Source organism: Anser cygnoides, chromosome 3 (genome assembly GCF_040182565.1).
Source record: "Anser cygnoides isolate HZ-2024a breed goose chromosome 3, Taihu_goose_T2T_genome, whole genome shotgun sequence".
NCBI classification, from domain to species: domain Eukaryota; kingdom Metazoa; phylum Chordata; class Aves; order Anseriformes; family Anatidae; genus Anser; species Anser cygnoides.
In genome coordinates, this window is record NC_089875.1 from 5226491 (window position 1) to 5243803 (window position 17313).

At 47.7% G+C, this 17313-nt stretch overlaps 1 protein-coding gene across 11 annotated transcripts in view; it reads left to right on the plus strand.

The window, feature by feature from the left end:
* Positions 1-17313, plus strand: part of PAK5 (p21 (RAC1) activated kinase 5) — a 312051-nt gene that overhangs the window by 201690 nt on the left and 93048 nt on the right. For all 11 annotated transcript variants that reach the window (XM_066995369.1, XM_048060795.2, XM_066995368.1 and 8 more), the window contains one exon: positions 10351-10554. The gene's annotated coding sequence lies outside the window, so the exon portion shown is untranslated. The remainder of the gene's footprint in view (positions 1-10350; positions 10555-17313) is intronic.

Here is a 17313-nt window from a genome sequence, read left to right on the forward strand (position 1 = left end):
AAATGCCCCTGGTGCACGGCACAGCGGGGCTCTGTGCTGCAGCTGTAGCCCCTGCAGGATCAGAGGAGCCCAGCAGACTTAGCAACAAGAGTGGCAAAGGCAAATCCTGCAGCAACAAGGCTCAGCTAGCCCCTAACAGCGGGCCAGGAGGAAAGCTCCTGCATAAGCTCGTTGCTTCCCGACTGCCAGCTTCCCGACTGCCAGCTCTTACTGCTTTCTCCAAAGGAGCCAGCAAGGTTGGAAGCAAGACCCTTCCCTTCCTGCTCAGGGTGGAGGTTGCTGCTAATCAGCTACAACCCTGCCGGAAACTGCTCTTGAAATAGCATCTCCTTTCTTATTTTTATTCCCCCTTTTTATGTTTAAAGTGATCGATGTACGGGGTATCCCCAAGAAGGTTTAGCGCTGCCAGCTGTGTTGTGGTGCAGGTGGTGCTGTGTTTATTCCCCACTTGAACTGGAAAGGCACCGGGCGCGTGGGACAGGCTGTCAGCACGACCCACACGCGTTTTACAGGTACTTCTTGTTTCCCACCGTGCAAGCATGCAGCTCCCATCTCACGGCTTGGTAGCACCACGTTATTGCAGCGATCTGGCTCCAGGTGCTTTGGGAACAGAGTTGCTGCGAGCTGCACCCCAAAACCATGCTGCACACCCCACCCAGTGCGCGCACAAACACACAGGGCTTTATTTCATGCAGACAACTGAGGCAAACACCCGGTTCATAATCAGAGAGAGGCAGCGGGGTGCACTGGGGGGGCTCATCTTACTCACCCGGTGCTTTTAAAAATCTGCCAACCCTCCTTGCCAGCAGGCCAGGCAGCCAAGGAACGTGCCTGATGGTGCAGACAGCTCCTTGCCTCAGCTGGGAGGGCGCTGGGCACATGGGGGCACCGCAGGAGGCTTCCAGGAGGCAGCCTGCGCCTCACCTCTCCTCCGGGCTTGGCCACAACGAGCCTGCCGAAAAAAAAGGGGGAAAAACATTATGTCTGCTAGATTTACTATTAAAAGCCTCAGAGCTCCCCTTTAGTATTGAAGCCTTGAAAAAGAAAACTGAGAGCACTTGGCATTTTATTTAAAAAAAAAAAAAAAAAAAAGAATTTTTTAAAAGTGTGTTTTGTTTGGTTGGGTTTGGGCGTTTTTGGGGAAATGTCCCCGAGGGCTCGGCGGAGCAGCAGGCGCAGCCCCGGCGCCTCCCGGCGGTCCAAGGGCGCCACCTCGGGGCCGGCCGGGCTGCGGGCTGCGGGCTGCGGGCTGCGGGCTGCGGGCTGCGGGCTGCGGGCTGCCTGCCGCCGGGAGGTGCCTGCCGCCGCCTCTGCTGTCCTGCAGGGGAATGAATGGGTGAGCGAGTTCTCCGCCCCATGCCTCGTCGCAGGCTGGGGAGAAGCATTAAAAGCAGCGTGCTGTTGTGGGTGTTGGAAATGCTCCAAAAGCAGCAAGGTTTTCGTCCGCTGCTGCAACATCTGGGAGCGATCAAGACCTCAGGCCCGCCCTGGGTCTTGCCCTATTTGTAGTCAGCTTACCCTGTTCATGGGCACAAAGACGTTTTGCTGTTAGGAGACCCATGGGGCAGCAGTGACATATCCTGTAGTTCCACTGCTGGCTGTCACCCAGCTTGGTTTTTGCACTGACACTACTAGGCTAACTCCTCTAAGGGTTTCTGCTGTCCTGCAGCTGCCTGGAAGGAAAAGAGGCCCCTGAGGAGGAGCAGTGAGTTTAGGCAATGTCGTTGGTGTAGTGCTGCCCTGTGCCTCAGTCTGTGTGCTGGGTGAGGGGTTCCCATCGGTGCTGCGTTGACTGTGGCATCCAGCGAGCTGTGGGGAGAGGCAGGCTCTGGTTCGGGCAGCCCCTTGCTTTACAAGAGGTCTCCCAGTGGTGATTGGTTTCCCCTTGCTCTTCTTGTGGGGTGTCTAGGAACTGTTCTTGTGGGAGAACGGGGTTCTGCTTTTGCTGTTTCTTAAGGACATAAACACCTTGGGAAGATCGGATGAGCCTGTACTTGAGGATTGCTCATCCCCCAGAAAAGGGGATGCCTTTGTTGTGGAGGTTCCCTCCCTTTTGACTGTGGCTTGATTTGGCTATGCAGTTCAAAATGCCTGCTATAGGGAGCTCTATCATTTTAAAAACTTTGAGAGTGCAGTTAGCCTCTGTATAATGACTGAGACTTAGCTTAAGGCTTTTCTAAATGGATCCTAAAGCTCTGGTTTTCTGTTGATACCACCATCGCATTCATGGTGCTGCTAACTGAGCAACAAAAAGCGATGCTTCTCTTAAAATCCACGTTCTTTGCAGTGCCACCAAGCAGCTTCAAGTCCATTGCTGGGCCCAAGGCTTCAGGCTGGTGTGGTCTTACTTTGGTCATCCTTTTGCTGCCTGCAGTACGGTGCCCATTCAGTGGGCGTCTCGAGGCAGGAGAAAATGGAGCTGGTAAGCACGAGTCCAGGGGCTGCTTGCCCTTGTAACTCAGCACCGTTGCTACAGGGCAGGTTTGTCCTGCTTGCACAGCGTGCTGGTTGAGCTGGGCTCAGTGCTCTGCTTGGCCTGTTTTCACCCCTCTCTGAAAAGGGAGTACCAAGTAAATACTTCAACTATGTTAAACTGTATTGGTCTTACAATGTCATTCCTAAGTTTTGGGCTCATTCTGCTGAGGGAGCAGAGGTAAAGTTTCATTTTCCTGATTTGGGCTGCACTTGGGAAGGTTGCAGAGCTGAGAGCTGACAGGAGCAGTGAGAGCACTCGGGGACACTTCAGTGGTCAGCAGCTTTGTCCAGGTGATCCAGTAGCTTTGGGGAGCTGTCAGGACATAACTCTTATTGAAGCTGCTTCTCTTTCCTCCTGTTTGACTGAAATCCTTACTGCAAAGCATCACACCTGCATGAGAGGTGATCAGGAAATTCATTTTTACTGGGTAGGAAATTGATTTGTATTTCTCAATGAAAGGAAAAAATGGACTCTAAAAATTCAAATTTCTGTTGTTTTCTTTAAGCTACAAAGCACTGTTTTGTTCCCAAATGCAGGAATTACAATGCTTGCTTTGTTCCCTTCTTGTTTGCTTTTCCTTCTTTCACTTTTCCTTTTTTGATACTGCTAATGAAAAAGAGAGACTCAAAAAAGAGGGGAAAGAATGGAGGGGGAGTGAGAATAAACTTGATGTTTCTTTCTGTTTTTTTTTTTGTTTGTTTTGTTTTTTGTTTTTTTTTTCTGCTAGAAAATAAAATATGTTTTTGATCCCAGTTCGGTGAGTCCAGAGAAATTGTATGCTAAGAAACGAGCCTATTCTCAAGTATTTATATCTCGCAGTGCTCTGATATGATTTTTACTTCACCCTTCAGACTTCTTAAAGGGAAGTAAAAATAGTGAGCTCCTAATGCATTCTCTTTTCCATTTTGGTACCAGTGGCAATAGTTGATGGTAATAAAACAATTCCTTCGCTTCTTATCTGGCCACTCAGTCTTTTCTGACTCCCCAGAAAGGTCCAAGCTGCATATTAACAGAGGTATATGAATGTCCTTTGCTGTTTGACACACTTTGCTATTCTGGACGTGAATCTAAAGAAAAAAGCTGTCAGCTTGGGCAGATATGAACATCACAGGTGTTCCACTGCAACTCGAGAAATAGCTGGCCTACTGATTTATATACCTTGTTAGATGCTCTGCTCCTCTTCCATTTGCTTTTTTTTTCCTGAAGGCAAATTTCATTTCTTTTACTTGAGGCTTCTCGCTCACTGTTCGATATTGCTCACTTGTAGCCCATTAACTGAGCTGAGTGGGAGCAGAGGAGAAAACGAACGAGGCAATTAATAAAGAGCAGTACAGTAGCAAGCTGTAATGTATGGACAGGGTGTGTTGGTGACACGTGCATGGCTCCACTAAGAGTGACTTAAAGACACACAGCCCTCGATGTCTGTCTGAAAAACACGCTGTGGGCACATAATTAAAGGCTGCATGATGGGGCACACACATCGCGAAGTCAAACATATTCCACTGATGGCATTAATTCATTAATTTGTTTACTCGTAAGCACTGACCTTTTCAGCTAGAATATTTGTTTGAGTTAAATGCACATAATTTCTTATTTTTTTTAAAGTATACTACAGAAGTCTTTGAAACCTTCACAAAGATTATCAGTTGGTTTGGGGTCCTTAAGTTATAAACAAAGTCCTGTGTTAATTAAGTCGGTTAATAGATCAGCAGAAGTAGAAAACTTGTGTCTTCTCTTAGATTTTGCCAGAGGGTTTCCTAGCCACTGGGGACTTGTAGTAGTAATGTTTTACAGTAGATATTGCGGAGATCACCATGCACGTTGCTGCTTTTCCTTAAATGCTTCTCTGACTTGGATCCCCAACCTGTTAAGAGGTGAGCTGTTCCTGAGGCAGTGTTGCTTGCAGAAATTGTCTCTGCTGATTCCTGGCATTCCCCCAACCAGGCTGTAGCTCTGGGCTTACCCTCCCAGCCCTGAGCTGTGCCCTAACATGAATGCCCAGCATTTTCCGGAGCATCCCCTGCAGCAGCCCAGTGACTTGTAGATCTGCATTTTCCCTTTCTCTGAACTTCAGCCCTAGGCTGACTCACGGGCCAGTGAGCCAGAGTTTAAGTGAGTCCTTGCTGCTGTGAAAGCTCGTTTACAACAGAAGACATCATAATTATGATCATGGCTGTCGTGGACTTGTAAAATAATTTGGGTTGGAAGGAACCTCAGGTGAGCGCCTAGTCCAATCTCCTGCTCAGAGCAGGTCCAGTTATCAGGAGATTTGCAATGAGACTGCTACAGCTGGCAGTGCTGTGGCTCCCAGAAGTTCTCCCACTGTGGAGCCATTCAGAAACCCTCTGGACAGCCTGGCCTGGTGGAGCCTGCTTGAGCAGAGGAGTTGGACCAGATAATCTGAGCAGGTCCTTTCCAGCCTCAGCCGTTCCCTGAGGTTCTGTCATCAACCGTCAGTTTAGAGTGGACCAAAATGGATAGACTTGTAAGGAAAAAGTACAGAATTAGTCATAGGAATTGTTCGTTTAACATATTCATGAAATATTCAATTGGTTCTAAGTGGGATAAATAGAAAAATAAATATATAGATGAAAGAATGAAATAATTCATCAGAACTACTCCTCACCGCTTAGAAAGGCAAGTGCTGCTTTCCCTCGCTCGGGCTGCACCATCTGCTTGAACTGCAGGCTCCTAATGCAAGACATCCTGCTTTTCTCTGCTTTAACTGCATCGTTAGCATGGCAAAGTGATGTTTTACAAGATAAAATAACCCCTTTTCCCATCACAGCTCCTGAATGAGTTGGTATTATCCCACTTCTGCAGCTCAGGAAACTGGGTCAGAAAGGAGAAGTGACTTGCTGGAGGCCACCAGAGAGCTTGGTGTCGGAGTGACAATTAGGGTGGAGGCACCCCAGGATAATCAGTTGGGTCCTGCCGTTTGCTGCATCCTTCCTACGCTGGAAAATGCCAGTAGTATCACATCTTTTTGTCTTTGGAAGTGCTGGATGATGACAACTCTATCTCTTTGGATAAACACACCTTTAAATACTTTTCTTCAAACTGCAAAAGAGTCCAACTCCCAAATTCCTTTTCCAGTTCAACTTTATTTTTAATGCAGATTTTCCAACTTAAACACATGGGCTTTTCTTGAGCGCTCAGACACCACATTGACATAAGCTGGAGCAGAAACCATATTTAGGAACCCCTGAAAATCTTCTTTAGTCAGAAGCTTATTAAATGTAGAGCAAAAAATACAAACAGCTAACTTTAAAAATGGCTGTGCTCTAGTTCTGGGCTTCCCACTTTGCTCCCTAGCACGACGACAGATGTGCTTCTGCATTCACCGTAGCCGAGCTTTTTCTTGAAGGTCAGGTGCTAGGGGTTTAAAAATGGTACGTGACTGAAATTAAATTGCCTTGCCTGTTGACACATCCTCTAGTTATGTGTGCCAGTATATAGTGTATATTTAGTGGCTTCTGCCACAGAGGCTTGTTTGTGCAGGAAAACAAAGGAAGCTGCCTGCAGTGAAGAGAGCAGGTACAGTAAGCACTCTGCTTCTAATAAGCTATGGTGGATGAGTCTTCCAGACAAAATTCCTCTTCAACAGCAACAGCCAAGTGCATGTGTGTATGTGTTAGGTGGGTTTTTCACCTGCGATGATCCAGTGTTTTACCTGATTTCGTTTCCTGTCTCTCCTCCTCTCTGGGCAAGTTACTGAACAGCACAAAATGTGTCGTTTTTGGAGACCAATCTGGCAGAGCCAGATCAGGGGTTGGTGGCGATGGCTTTTGCGGGGGCTTGGTTGTAGCTTAAATCCTCTTTGTGAGTATCTTCCTTGCGGTGTCCCTCACCTCTCTGGGCTCCTGCTCCAGTGTAGCAGGGCAGTGTCCGCAGCCATCCCAGCAGCCCTCTGCTGGCCTTGCTCCAGCCTGTGGACACCCTTCTCCTCCAGAAGGCACCAGAGCACTGTGCATTTGCCATCTATTCCAGCCTCAACTCAGTCACCTCACGTGGAAAATACTGTGTGCTCCAGCATGGGTGAGTTGTGCTCTGCCAGAGGTGTTTTCCTGAGTGCTGTTTTCTGGTCCAGCTCCCGAGCAGCGTTTGGCACCTCCAGAGGGGCTTAGCCAGGCTGCCTCCCTGAACCCAAATCCCTGAATTTCATGTGAAGGCATGCTGTTTGCAGGAGACAGGCTAACGATACTAAAATACGTCCTCGTGTCTCTCTTCTTTCCAGGCTACTAGAGTTAACCCAACTCTTTTTTTTTTTTTAAAGGGAGGGTTTTCAGGCATTGACATCCTACCTGTCTTGCACTCCTGCGATGACATGCCCTGCCTGAGCCAGGCTGTGGAAGAATAAAGGCACCTTTTTTGTACTGAGATCTGCTCCCACGTTAGGGTACTGAGCAAGGTGAGCAGGAAGGGAATGAAAGATGCTGCGACCTAGCAAGGAGGCCAGGGGTAGGAACCTGGGATTTTTTTCAGCATGGTGAGAGGCCTTCCACCTTCACCAGTCGAATGTGTGAGACAGCAGGAGCAGCAGCCTGGAGTACTGGTGGCTTCTGTTTACACAGTCCGAGTAAACGGCCCAGCTGATAAGGCTCAGCTTTCATAAGGCTGCAGGGCGCTCTTCCAAACCTGGTCTCCTAACCTACCATCAGAGAAAGGCCATGTCCAGCAGAAGCCAGTTCAGAGCAAGTACTTCTTCACTGCTGGAAAATCCACCTTTCTCCAAGGGCTTTCAGTAGAGACTGGGTTCCTATCTTGGTGTCCAATGTAGACTGTATGATTATCTTCTTCCTTGGTGCCCCAGGGGAGGGATCTCTTGGATCACCACGTAAGGTAGTGGGTAGGTTTGTGGCATCTATCTCCCTCTGTTTCTGGATCTCTTTAGCATTACATATTTAAGCTAGGTCAGTTATAATGCAGCTTGAAGCTGAAAGATGAAAGAACTGCAATTAACACAATCAAGCCCATATTTTCTGATGCACAGCAATTGTTAATGTAGACAAGCAGACAAAGACTTCTCCCAGCCTATGTGTGCATGAAAACTTAGCAACCACATCAATAAACTGCTCGTGGAGATGCTCTTGAATATTTTTGTATTTTAGCCTTGTCATCAGCAACTTTTCAAGATAATTACGTTGTGTGGAATGATTACTACAGAATGAAAGAGCAAGCTCCAGGGTAGTTTGTCTCTATGGCAGTTCATTTTTCAGTGATATGAATGATGGTCTTAATCAACAGGTCCGTGCAGTGGAATAAATTCCACGTCTCATCATTGCTTTGGGGTGCGGGTTATTTTCACTGATAGCTGTTTTTTGTAACCAGAAATAGCTCCTGCTGCATCCCAGCAAAGAAAAGGACATATTTACGTTAAATTAGTGTATTGTGCTTTATGGCTGACATTCGCTAGGATCTGGATGCCTACAGTGTTGAAAGAGAAACTGAATTCAGACTCTGTCCTCAGTTAATTCTTGGTCATCTTTCTGGAGGGGCAACTCCAAGTCCGTGTTTCAATACGTAGCCAGCTGTTAGTTTGTGCCTTTCCTGTTTGCCCCTGCTAGTACTGAGCTGAGCATCAGTGGAAGTAGGTAATTAAAGTCACTCAGAGCCACCATTAACTAAGTGGATGCTTGTTAAGGCTGGTCTTAGTGCTGCATACAAAGCATGAGCAGAGCCAAGGAAACAATTGGGCTGTCTTGGTTCTTCTTCCAGAATTTTTCGTCTTCCCTAAAGATTGTTTAGGGAACAATTTCTTGATAATATTTTGTTGCCTGAAAATCAGGCAAAATCAGTTTACCAGGTTTTTCAGCCCTTTGCCCAGGATGTAACTAGTGGCCGTGTCCCTCTGCGTAAGAATTCCTTGGCTGGTGAGCACAGCTCTCCAGCAGCCTTGGTGAATTTCTCAAAGTGGCCAAGATGCAGGAGGCTTGGTTTCATCAACGGGCTTGTACGCAAGTGGTCTTTATTCTGGTTGCAGGTGAAATTAAACCAAGATTCTTTGTCTGAGTTTGCCATTCACCTAATGAAAAAGTTCATTCACCTTTATTAATCTTTTAAATATGTCCATTTATAATTAAATATAGCCTCTTCACTAAGTATTAGGACATACCCCATACTCAGCTGTAATTGCTTAAATGTGTGTATTTATTCACGTTGACTCCTGATTGTCTGATGCTTTAACTATAAGATTTACTTGGGCTGGGTATTTTGGTTGTGTTTTGTTTTCCCGGCAACTTGCGTCAAGTAGCTCTGGGGTAGAAATAAGAACGCAATTAAACATGCAGAGAAGTGACATTCAGTTGAATGAAATAATATTAACTGTACTGGATTCGGAAAGAAAGACAGAGAGGAAAAAAAAGTTTATCAGATATTTTGCATTCAACGCTGGTTTATTGAGCAAAAAGGTAGTATCACTTGAAATCAGCAAATTGAACCAATTTATGGTCTCCATGTTCTTCTGATTTTTCTAACCAGCAGCTCTCAGCCTTGTCTCATTTTATTTACTGGTAATAAGCATCCTACTTTTCCAACTCCAGCTCTTTCAAAGCTAAAGCAGCAAGGTGAGAAGATGCTATATCTGCTGCAAGTTCCTTGTGCTTAGCAAACCCCAGTGCTAGCAGCATATCAGAGGCCCCTTTATTTTTTCCTCTGTGCAGCAGGATTCTTAAATGCTGGCCTTATAAAGGCAGGAAGAAATCACATATATTCAGTAAAGGTTAACCATTCACAGTGACACTATATTTATTAGCCTTGGAGTGGAGACCAAGGAAATTCATGTTTACTTTCTGTGTGCTTTAAATGTTCTTGAGAAGTTTTTATCTTTGGTCTTCCTGAAAGCTTTCCCTCTTGCTTACAGCATCTTAATGGCTCTTCAAAAGATGAATAAAAATGCTCAGGGAAAGTAAATCTGAGGAGCCGTATAGAAAAAGAACCAGTCTAAAACTGAAGACTGTTCACCTGGGAAACAAAAAAGATTGCACTGTAGCATGCAGTGAATACCTCTCTGGATTTTACTGAATTGTCCCTGCATTAGGACAGAATCTCAGGAGAAACGCGAAGTAGGTAAAACCAGAAATACTTTAAATGATTTCTGGGATATTAAATTCACAGAGACCAAAGAATGTTGTGCTAGACTATTTATTTTGTACTACTGTGGGTAAGCCAGTGGATATGCACTTAATTTTCAATTGTAGGGACCAGCCATTACATGTACTGTGTGGGCCAAATCCCGCTCTTATTTGCAATTACTGAAATCTTACTGTAGCCAATAATCCTATGTGAAATGGGCAGCATTTCAGCTTTTGTGTGATGATACAAGTTGTGGTAGAAAACAAGAGCAGAACATGTAACTCTTCTTTCCCACTATTTGCCCATAAGTGACATTGCAAAGATCCCAGCAAAGAAGAACAGATGACAGCAGCCTGTCCTCTGGAGAAGTGGCATGTTATTTTGAGCATTTTTTCAAAAGAAAAGGACTTTTGGGGTCTATATTGGGTCAGGTGAGCTTCTGTCATCTGTGATCAATGTAGCATCTATGGTAAATGATGCTTGTGCTCTTTAACTTGTCCATAATTTGTCATCTTGGCTGTTAGCTGCTGACTGATGGGTTTGAGCAGCTCTGGGGATGGGTGATCCTCCACAGCTCTGCTCCAGCTGAATGCTGGTGGCCAGTAGCCATCGTTGCCAGGACGGCTAGATGGGAGAAGTCAGTGCCATAGGGTTTATTTAGAGACAGCTGTGGTAGACTTTAAATAGTGACTGATTTCATTTAATGTTTTGTATTGCCAGGGTACTTGTGTATTTTCCAGTATTAATGACATTTTCCTGGCAGAACATTGCTGTATCATTTGCTCTCAATTTGCTTCCAGGTCCTTGTCTGGCTTCCTTGTGGAAGTGACACAAATTTTGAGATGGAAGTTCCCAAGAGCGATGAGTACTGTCTGCGCATCATTGTCTGCACTGTGCCTACTACGATGGCTTCCATCTGTGTGAGCTTCTGAAGGATACCTGCGTGCCACTGTCAAACAGCAGAGCTGTATCCTCAGCACCTTGTTCTCTCGAGAATCATCCAGGTACCGACACACTAATAGCAATGCTACCAGTGTCACTAATATATGCACTCTGGGCTTCTCTTGCTTGGGGGCAGCAGGTGGCGTTTCTCAGGGGGAGGCACCGTGCTCAAGCTGTTCAGTAATGCTTCTCACCCTCTCACCTCCTGACTATTGAGGTCCGGGTTGCTGGATGAACACTTTGGCTTGTAGCTGAGGAAAGAAGCACTTGCTGTAGATGGTAATATTCACATTTGCTTCCTTATTGACATTACAGCAAGGGAGAAAAAAATCTGTCCCAGCTAGTAGCCTCATAGCCTTAATAGATTGAGATCTCCAAAATTTTACCTTATAAATCCTACATTTGCAGATCAAAACTGGCATATGGCTCTGTGTGCATGCAACAGGAAAGCACAGAAAACAGGAGGCTCATGCAAAGCAGGGCGATAATCAGTAATAGCACAACTGCCATCACTTACGCAATTATAATAATGAGTATTGTGATCCTCATTGTAATATCACAGCTTGCTATTGCGGTAAGAGGTGTATATGTTTCTTTAGTGTATTTTATTTTTAAATAAAAAGGGTCAGATAAAGGAAGGGAACTTTAGTGACAAGGTGCCATGCTGGAAATAAGGGGTATCTGGGCTCCCAGAGAATGTAAGCTGAGTAACCAGATCCACCCTGCTTTGGTTCTCCACTGTTGACTGGAAGAGGAAGCGTGCTGGTTTTCTGGAGCCACAGATCTCCTAGCCCTCAACCCTGTGCAAGTGACTGCAGTGTCACCGTGCCTGCACCTAAATCCAAGCAACTCGTCAAGTCCGCAGGCATTACCTAGGATTATCCAAAGGCATCCTCCCCCTTGGTACCTCCTGATGGCAAAGCTAGCAGAACTCAGCCATTCCCACCTTCTCTTGGGGTCTGTGGCACAACAGACACATCGTGCCCCAGCGACGCTCCCCGGGGAGTCGGGTGCCCACACGCCTGCCACCCGCGGGCTGAATCCCCCGGGACGCGCCACCCCAGCAGCGCCTCTCCGGCAGCAGTACCCGCAGAAGAGGGGGATCTCTCGTTGCCATGACAATCAGCCTGTCGGGATGAACATTTCTTTCTGCAAACGGCAGTTCAAAGCTTAAAGCGATGCTGCTGCCTCTGAGTGCCTGCTAGTGCCATGTGCAAACATAGCTGGGCAAAGCCTTAGGAAAATGAGGGGAAAAAGGAAAAAAAGCCAGCTGGTGCTGTGTTCCCTTCCCCACTTGGGCTCCGAGCAATGGGGGGAGCGATTGCTTTCTGTGTCTTTGTTCCCAGCTCTGGCACAAATCAGATGAAGCCTCCCTTCCCCCAGCAAAGCACACGCACTAAGCTGGAACATGCCAGAGTGAAAACGGATTAAAAAGAAAACTCATCCCTGCCGCTGCAGATGGGTATACAGCAGTGAGATGGAGGGTGCTCTGCTCCAGGGCTGCAGACTGCTGCTGCTAATGGGGGGCTCAAAGCAGTACGGCTGGGGGTCCTGGGGTATCCACTGTGCCCTCCTCTGCCTTCTGCACCTCTAACAGCAATGGGCCTGGAAGGGCATGCACAAACCTGCTGTGGGTGTGAGCCCAGGAGTGCAGGAAAAGCTGGAGCTGCCTCTTGCCACGCTGGGGGGAGCTCCTGAGACAGGAAAAGCGCTGCAGCGTGCTCCAGCCGTCCCAAGTTACACCCCAAAACCATAAAAGCGGGTATATTTCAGGATGCTCTTGATAGCAGATGCTGGAAGACAGGTTGTTTCTTTTCAGGCATTAGATCCTGAAGAGTCAAGGTATTTTCCTCCTGTGTAGATAGGCCTGGTGTACATTTTAGACACTCTTATGTAGATCTCTTATGCATATAACTTTTTACATAGGGAATCTGACTTTCTTAGAGCCGTATGACCCTGGGGGCTGGGAGGACTGAAGTTGTAGGTTTAGGTGACACAGCCTTGCACTGTTGATGTCCTTTTCCCTCATCAGCTGTCCCACAGACTGGGGGACGTATACCAGCAGGTGGGGACCCTTTCAGCCAGCCCCATCGAGAGAAAATCAAGTCAAAAATCCTCGCCCTTGCTACAGTGTTTGGCTGCCATTGAAATACATGCTAAAGCTGGTGAAAACCTCTAAGAAGTGAATACAGGATAAGGACAAATAAGACTGTATTTCTATTGTGCTGGCACTTTTCTTCAGTTTTTGTTTCTACTTGCTTCAGCCACTGGGTGCTGAGCAGTGACGATAAACCCCAAAGGCTCCATCCTGTGTGGAGGGGATGTCTCCAGAGCAGCGAGGCTCAGCAGGGCTTATACCCTGGGATGGAAGACCCAAGGTAACCCCACAACAGCACCTGGCAGAGGATGCAGCAGGGGCATGGCTACGAGGTGCGATCTGTGGCCAGACTGACTCAGGAGTGATGAAGGGCTCTCGAGCCATGGTCAGTTGGACGCAGCATTCCCAGAAAGAGCCAGGACCACGCTCCCCAGAAAACGCTGCTTTTCCCTGGCGTTGCTGTGCCAGCTGGAGTGGATTAAGGGAGGAATCCCTCATTTGGGAAGGGGGGACTCCTTAATCCCCGAAGGATTTAAAGATCCTAGAGAGAGTAATCACAGCTGGATTAGTGTCTGCTGGGGAGCACGGCGGGAGAGGGCAGTGTGGCACCGCCAGCCCTGAGCTTGGTCTTCACCCGTGTTTGCAGCTCCTTTTTCCTGCCCCGTGTCTTAGATGTACTCAGGCAGTTGAATATACAAACCCCACTGAAAAGAAGACATTACAAAAGTGTTTCCATATTCAAGCCATGGGGGGTTTCCTCCAGGTGAGAGCTGTGTAAAACATGGCTTGGGCAGGTGACAAACGGGGAGGGTTTGCTTGCAGCTGTCCTTTTGGTGCTCTCACAGTGCTTCTGCTGTAACAGACCAACCAAGCCTTTAGCCAGAGGAGGTGCCTGGTGACAGACACAAGCTGGTTAGGGCCATCCCTGTGCTCCCCAGAGGTAAGCTGGCCTGCAGGCATGCGAGGACACCTGTAGGTATTGCCTTGGTGACAGTTCCCCAGGACTGGGACTGTAACTTCTGTGGTTTGTGCTGGCTATGCCAAACCCAGCTTCTTCGACAAAGTGCAACTTCTCTTGTTCATTTCTTTGAAGCCCAATCCCTATAATGTGGAATTTTTGTACAGCTATATTATAAGTAAAGCCTTTATGCCAGCCAAGACATGTTCCTGCTGGGAGATCCTGCAGCAGAAATGGACTGTATTGGCTTTTGCAACTGGCCCTGGTTATTGCCACTTATTATCACCATTATTCCCTCTGGGCAATACTGAAGGCCCCTCGGCACACCGCCCCAGCCTTGCAGGGGGGGCTAATCACCTTGGCTTTTGATCCATTTATTATGTTCCAACAGTCTTCTTTGCACATGCCTTTGCTTTCAGTTTTCAGATCCTCTGGACCCCTTCCTGCAGGCCTTTGTCGCCCCCCTGATGCTCTTCTGTCTGGGGGTGAGCTTAAAGCCCTCTCCTTCTTCTATATGAACCCACCCTCTGAAAGCGACATCACTGATGAGGTAAATACATCAGCACAGCAGAAAGGAAAGCAATGTAATAACAGAGCTGCCAAGAGCCCGGTGCCCTTTGCTTAAATCACAGGAACAGACTGCAGCGGGGCAGGGGGCTGTTCTGATCCACTAATATTTCCAGTGTGAATTTTGCACAGGACAGACTGTTTCAGCCAAGATCCTCTTTAAAGCATTCATTGCCTGATATCGAAAGGAATTCAGTAAATACCTCCAAAGATCTGATCCCCAATCTCTGCCATTTGTTGCTGGATTGAGGGACAAATGTTTTTCCCTTTCCCTCCTTTGCACGTGTTCAGCCACGCTGCTGCAGACTGAGTTCTGTGTGCGTGCCACCAGTGCCTGCTTCCAGGGGACTCCGCTTGAGAAGTGCCCGAATGTGGCTGTAGGTGTGTAAGCCTCTGAGGACCAGGACTGGTTCGTTGTGTGTGCCAGATGGGATCGGTGGTCTCGGTCTGCTTTCTAAACCAGGTCGGCCGATGTTAGCAAGGCAAGCAGAGCAGGCAGCCTGGTGCTGCCTCCAGCTGTGCTCACAGGAGACCCAGAACGGTACCAGCAGAAGGGCTGCAGGGAGAGAACAAGGTGTCTTGGCAAACCTGCACACGTTTCTGCAGTAGCCTAGAGAAATCCATTTGCAGCAGGTTGTTTTCCATCTCTCGTGCGTGGCCATCAGCGTAACTGTATAGCGTGCAGGGTGCTCAGAGGAGATAATGCTACCCAAGAATTACAGCTAATAGGGAGGAGTGGGAGACAGATGAAGGCTTTTTATTGCTGCCATATGCTTTAAAAACCCATCGTCTCTCTTGCTACAGTTGTAGACAGGAACTTCTTTACCTTGGGAATTTTAGTACAACTTTAAAAGAGCCAGGCTAGCAGTGCCAAGGAAGTAACCACCTGCTCGTCCCTCGGACACCTTCCTGCTCCTGCGTGCACTCCACATCTCTTCAAAGCACCCTGCCCCAACGTGGGCTCCTTCCTTTTTTTTCCACCTTGATCCAATCAGTGTCTCCTCCCTGAGATGGGACACTCATTTACTTTGAAAATAGAGCGCGAAGACAGCCCAAGAGTTTTACTTCTTCAGGTTACCTGTCTGCCAGAGGGCATCCTGCCGAGAGGCAGGAGATGGATCAAAACCCGCATGGGAAATGTCTCTGAAACTGCAGTGCTGGTTTGAGCGTCCTGTCGCTAACCCGCCAAGGTTAGCGCAGGAAAGGCTGGAGCTGATTTTTAAGTCAGCACGCTGCTGGGGAAGCAGGGGAGGGATGTCTTGGCAAAGCCACTGGCCCATTTGCTCTGACTGCTAAAGGACATGAGGTGGCTTCTGGTGTCAGAGGAAGGAAATGAGCGCTGGTAACTTCAGCAAACTAATTTCAGGCTTGTACCAATTCCCCTTTCAGTTTAATATAATCATCTTCGGTGTCTGCTTTACAACAATGGCTTTGTACTGCTAAACCTTTGCTGCGTATTAGCAGAGGCAGCTGGAATTTGAATTTGATTTTGGCTGTAGTGAGAAACCCTATACCCAGCACTTGGCAAATCTCTTGAATGCAGGAGCACGTCAGTATATAAATTTGCTCTGATCGGTATAATTTTGAAGGCTTAAGTAAGAGAGAGAGAATATATTCAGGGTACTTTGATACGGGTAAAGGAACTATAGAAAATATTCTACCAGGTGATTGCAATTATGCTATTCTAAAATATTAGCCTACCTAGGATTTTCTGCAAAAAACTTGTAATAGAGAAATGCTTTGGGTTGCCAAATAATCTTAATGCAGTCCTTTGTACACTGCAGTATAAGGGTGAAGTACAAGTGCACGTGGATGAAGTGAGTGGTGAGAGCAAAGAACGGCAGGAGCTGGACTAATGCAGGGATGGGGTGGTGGCCGGGCAGGATCGGGGCCAGGTGGCACGTCTGTAAAATGGCACCTGGGGAGATGCAGAGCACGCTGAAATGGCAGCGGGCTGGACTGCCTGCGTTCGCCCCTCTTCTCATTTGTGCAGAACTCCTGCTGGCTCCTTTGCCGTGCAGGATGCCAAACTAATAGTCACTCTTGGCATTACAACGTGTGTAGGACTCAGGGTCTGGCCATATGCTGAAACAAAAGGAAGTACTTTGGTTTGCGGTTTGGGGAGGGAGCTGGAGGCGTTCCCAGTGACTGCCTCTGCTGACAGATCGCGTCCCTTTGAAACCTGTCCAGCTTCGAAAGGAGCAGCATCTGACCCTGCTGACTCTGCAGCGGTGTGCACAGATGTATGAACCCTACCGTGCCGCTGCAAGTTCTGGGTCCTGCCCGCCCTGGAAATCCCTGGGGTCTGCTTTTCTTCTGGAGCTGCTGTTAGAAGGAGGAGAGCTTGGTACCTGCCGGGTGGGGAGCCAGGGCTCCTGGCAGCCAGGCAGCTCGCCTGCGGGCTCGTTGCTTTGTGAGAAAGACGTGGATTTTTAGAGAGGATTCTCTTTACTTAGCAAAAACAAGTGGTGCCAGAAAATAGGAGCACATGGTTTTGAGGAGGGGCTCAGGTTCTTCTCTCAGCAGAAAGAGTTAAAAACTAAAGTAATAGCAGTGACTTTGCTGTTTGAGTTTGTATGGGCAGAACAGAAAATGGGGCTTGGATGAAAATATCATTATCAGTGTTGTGGGCCTGATAACTGAGCGTTGGCTGCCTCTGGAAAGGCAGTAACATGAAGAGGTGACCCTTCATTCCCATTGCCTATGCTGGTTTCTGGCTTCCAGGAAGTATCCTGAACATTGTGATTTACTGAAGAGCTGGTAAAAGAAATGCAAGTTATATAGTCTGCCAACCCTCTGAGCCCAGATCTTCTGAAACAAACAAAAAGGGAGCCTTCCCATTTCATGCATGTAGAGAAGGAGCAATAATTTCGAAGCGCCAATGTGTGACGGTGCTCCAGGACTTCGGAGCTGATGCTTGCCCATTCCCCGCTTGAGGCTGTAGCTGCCGCTGTGCAAAGGGACAGAGCGGGTGTAATTCCTCAGGGACCTTCACTAGGAGGTTTGCACAACCGCTGGGTTCGGCCTGCTTTGTTCCCAAACCCACCATTCCTGGCATAGCCCAGAAGACCCGACTGTGCAGGCTTGAGGACACAGTCCTCATCCTCAGCTGTTGTGTCGAGAGGTTATCGCCCGTTACCAGAGGCTGCAGCTCCTTCCAGCCTCCGCTGTCTAACCTCTAACCCATCACTGAGCCTG